This window comes from Alosa sapidissima, chromosome 19 (assembly GCF_018492685.1).
Source record: "Alosa sapidissima isolate fAloSap1 chromosome 19, fAloSap1.pri, whole genome shotgun sequence".
NCBI classification, from domain to species: domain Eukaryota; kingdom Metazoa; phylum Chordata; class Actinopteri; order Clupeiformes; family Clupeidae; genus Alosa; species Alosa sapidissima.
The window spans coordinates 23,163,102-23,168,101 of record NC_055975.1 but is presented as its reverse complement, the minus strand read 5'-3'; the positions used below and the strand labels follow the sequence as shown (position 1 = coordinate 23,168,101).

General features: G+C 43.5%; 1 protein-coding gene across 1 annotated transcript in view; it reads left to right on the top strand.

The window, feature by feature from the left end:
• Positions 1–5,000, top strand: part of atrn (attractin) — a 78,821-nt gene that overhangs the window by 63,352 nt on the left and 10,469 nt on the right. The gene's annotated exons all lie outside the window — the stretch shown is intronic.

The window sequence follows — 5,000 nt, the reverse complement described above, 5'->3', positions numbered from 1 at the left end:
GAGCCATCAAAGGCATTTGTGTGCTTTCTCACACACACACACACACACACACACACACACACACACACACACACACACTCATCCTCATTCACACATGTGCACCCTGAAACACAACTAATTTGGTGTAGGTATGTGTTTGTGTGCACGAATTGGGCTTTTTCTCTCAATGGAAAAAAAAACGTACACATTTGAAGGTGGATACTAAGCACAAACAAGTCCATACACACACACACACACACACACACACACACACACACACACACACCTCCCCCTCACTTTACTAGAAGAGAAAAGGGTGTGATGGTGAGAAAGTCAGTGTAGACTAAATGAGCGGAAGAGAGATGGATAGGGTGTGGGAGAATGGGAAATACAGAGAGAGAGAGAGAGAGAGAGATAGAGGAAGAGAGAGAGAGAGAGAGAGAGAGAGAGAGAGAGAGGGACACAGCCTCAAGGTGACCTGTGGCTCTGTGGTGTTCATTAGACTTGACTCTCACACTGCACTTTTTTACTGGCTCAGCATGGAGCGCTCTCATTCTCTCTTCCTTTCCATTCACTCTATCCTCCTCTCTCCCTCTATACAGCTCTCTATCCTCCTCTCTCCCTCTATACAATTCTCTATCCTCCTTTCTCTCTCTATACAACTCTCTATCCTCCTCTCCTCTCTCCATACAACTCTCTATCCTCCTCTCTCTCTCTTTCTCTATACAACCCTCTATCCTCCTCTTTCTCTTTATACAACTCTCTATCCTCCTCAATCTCTCTCTTCCTCTCTATGCAACTCTGTCCTCCTCTCTCTCTCTCTCTTTCTCTCTTCCTGTCCATATGCTGTACATGTATTTCAATTCAGTATGCTTTATTGATTCACCCATTCAAAAAGACACAGTGTTGCCAATGCACAGAGCATACAGCATAGAAATGAAGAAAACGTGGAAACATTAATTATATAACTGTGTGTATGTGCTTTGGATTTAATCACACAAACTGTCATACACACACTCCACACACTCTTCTCTCTCTTCCTTGCTATGTCTCCATCCATCTGCACTTTCTCTTCCCCTCTCTCTTCCTCTGTTCCTCTCTCTCTCTCTCTCTCTCTCTCTCTCTCTCTCTCTCTCTCTCTCTCTCTCTCTCTCTCCCCTCTCTCACACACAATTCTTGCCCACAGATCCTATTCTTCCCAAGAGTATTGCAGCTTGTGCGTCAACAGCTCTCCCCTTTGTGATGGGATGATGGTGATTGGAATTCAGTGGAAGGACCGTGTGTGTGTGTGTGTGTGTGTGTGTGTGTGTGTGTGTGTGTGTGTGTGTGTGTGTGTGTGTGTGTGTAAACGCAGCAGGTTCATCATTGATGCTCTGGGTGTTTGAGTACAACTCTACCCCCTGAGAGGTCAGATCCCCCTGTGCTCAGCTACACACACACACACACACACACACACACACACACACACACACACAGTAGAGGAATACATACTAGCATGCACACACACTATGTTCACAGAACTGAGGAATCACACACACTATAACAAAATATATTGTCAGTCACACACATTGCAGAAATATATGCACACATACACACACTCTGCAAAAATCTATATTCATGTGCATGAATACTCGCAAATATTACTCCGTGTAAAAAAATGGAATAAGAAATAACAGAGACACACACAAAAGCAGTGTGGGAATATGCTGCCACACCTACAGGATTAAAATCTGAAGCAGTATATACACAGATGCAGAATGCCTACTCACGCGTACAGTCCGCTCTGCTCTCCCGCAGAAGCATGTAGGCCTACAGACCACACGGGAAGGCTAGTTCACACACACACACACACACACACACACACACACACAGATATATATATGTGTGTGTGTGTGTGTGTGTGTGTGTGTGTGTGTACACATTCCTTACAGAACTGTGTGGAAGAGAAAAAGACTCGCTGTGGTCGATGCAGTGCCCCTAAGCACTCTAAGTGTGCTTACATGCACGGGTGTGTGTATGTGAGTGGGGTAAAACAGATGCTATTGATCCCAACAACTTTAACCTTTATCTCATTCATAGTGTCTCTCTCTGTGTGTGTGTTTACATGCTTGCTTGTGTGTGTGTGTGTATGTTTAGGTGTGCTTACTTGTGTGTGTGTGTGTGTGTGTGTGTGTGTGTGTGTGTGTTTACGTGTGCTTGCTTGTGTTTCTGTGTCCTGAAGAAAAGGAATAGCATTACCTTCATAGTGAGAAAGTTCAGGAAATCTAACGAAGTACTGCGCTTCACAAAAGCACATCTTACACACACACACTTACACATACAGTACTCACACACACTCCTACCTGGCTGTGTGTGTGTGTGTGTGTCAGTCAGTCAGACAAAGAAGGAATTTCTCACACTTTGCTAATCCCCTAATCAGTGGCCTGGTGGGGATGGGAATAATTACCTGCCTGCTTTGGCTCTGATTAGGGATTATATTCCTGGATCGCATATCTCTGAGAAACTGCCCCCTGTCAGTCCTGTGTGTGTGTGTGTCTCTGATTAGGGATTATATTCCTGGATCGCATATCTCTGAGAAACTGTTTAACCACCCACCACACCGCTGACCCTTCCCTGTGCTCACTGCCCCCTGTCATCCCTGTGTGTGTGTGTGTGTGTGTGTGTGTGTGCGCGCGTGTCATAGGATTGACAGAGGAGGTGTACTGCGAAAGTGTGTGTATGTTTAAACGTATAGGGTAGGGAAGCTTCGGATCTGTGAATGGGTGTCTGAGGCAAAGGAAAGAGTTCTGTGTGTGTGTGTGCGTGTCTCTGTGTGTGTGTGTGTGTGTGTGTGTGTCTCTCTCTCTGTATGTGTGTGTGTGTGTGTGTGTGTGTGTGTGTGATGTCTAATTATTTTCCTCTTCTCAACCTTGTCTTTCTTTTCCTCCTTCCTCTCCTCCCTCCAAACCTTTACTAAAACCAGCTTATCCAGGAGCACTTTTAAAAGGATCTCTGAGCCCTTTCTCACACACACACACACACACACACACACACACACACACACACACACACACATACAGCACACACACACACACACACACACACACATTCTCTCACTCATCCTCCCTTTGCGTCTGTCTTTGTCTCCCTCTACTCCTATTACACTCAATCGCTTTACATCCCATTTTTCATGTTTTTCAGTCTGTTTCTCTCACAACACACACACGCACACACACACATACGCACACAGAAAGATTAAATGAATTGGCTTTTGCCTCACTGAGCATCACACTTTGACAGGACGGTATTCTAATTGCATTTTGGTTTCTGAAGTGTTTCAGAACTGTGTGCGTGCGTGTGTGTGTGTGTTTGTTTGTGTGTTTAACGATGAGGCCCATTTCTTTCTCCCCTCACCCCCCCCCCCCCCTTCAGTAGTCTTATCTGGTATCCGGAAACTCATTTTGCTCTCAGACAGGTTGTCGAGTGACTGCGTGTGTGCATGTGCACAATAGCATTGTGAAGAGCAACAATTGACTACCACTCCAGTGACCGTTAGAGATTAAGCATGCATGCTTGCACACAGAACACTTGAAGAAAAGAAGGTTTTGAATTGGACCAGGCATAATTTCTGTTTTCTGTTGAGCGCCCAGTTGTAATAAAGTCGTGGTTCCAATACACACATTTACAGTATGTTTACGTACAAAACAGAATATTCCCTTACTGAAATCTGGCTTACTGGATGCTCCGTTTGTCCCAGTGGTGAGAAGTCTTCTCACCCTTATGGCTATAGCATACCGTTATGGCTAAAGGCTACCAGGCTACCTCCTTTACTGACCTGCTTTCTAAACCCAGGGCTTAAAGTGTTCAGGCACCGTGCCTGAATTCAGGCGTGAGCCGGTATGTTTAAGGCCACTTTGTAAGGACCCGCTTTGTAAGGACGCTTTGTAAAATGTGAATAAAAAAGAATGCTATGATTTACAAATCATATCAACACTATATTTAATTGAGAATAGTTCAAAAACAACATATCATTTCAAGGAGAGAAATTTGACTATTTTATGGAAAATGACCACCTTCTTTTCACATGAGTTTTTCTTTTTATGTTAGTCATTGTATATGTTCACATCTAACAACAAAATCAACATTTAGGCTATGTCCACACGAAAAAAACGACTATATCATTTCTTACCGCTTTCACACCTTTAATAACACCGGTAAAAAAAGAAATTTGCATCCACACGAAGAGGTGAAACAAACAAAAAACGCTGTAGTGCATATGCCAGGCCAGTCGATGGCGCTGTGACTGTGCAGAGGCTTCAGATTAACTTGCAAAGAAAGGACAAAAACATTTCAATAGCAGTCTTCTGAGATGAGTCAATTCAACTGTAAAACTAATAACTTTCCTTTTCAGGGTATGTGACTGCTATATATGTGGAAATGTTTTTGCATTAGGTCTGGTATAGAGCAAGTTACACTGGAAAAATTCACCAAATATTCACAGAGTTCTGTGTCCGGCCTACCTCCTTTAGGGGGGCCTGATGTGGCAGGTGGGCGATGGATCAAAGTGTCCCGGAAATTATTAACAGAAATTCATTGAAGGAAAACTGACTAAACCTATATGACCGCCACTTTGTTAGCGCGCCAGTCATAATAATACAAGTCAAAGACCACTGCAGCAACTTCTTTTCAATGCCTGCCAATCAAAGCACTTTTGCTGCCTCCCACATTCTCCATCCATCTCAGCATTCTGTCTTAGAATTAACAATCAGAATGTAGCATGAGGTCAAAATTGGTTCTTTTTTATGTTCTTGTAATTTGGCACTTAGACATTGTATAACGACAGTTATTAACGGTACTTGGTGGCCCTTACAAAAAGAAATCCATAACCAGCCCCCCATTCCCTTCACCCTCTTTACATTTACATTCTGTCCAGTGTACATGTACCTAATGTCCATTAGTGCAATTGTCACTGTTGAATTTTGACAATGTTCCACCACTTGGATTTTCAAAAAATATGTCTGTTGCAATTAGGTTTGGGTTGG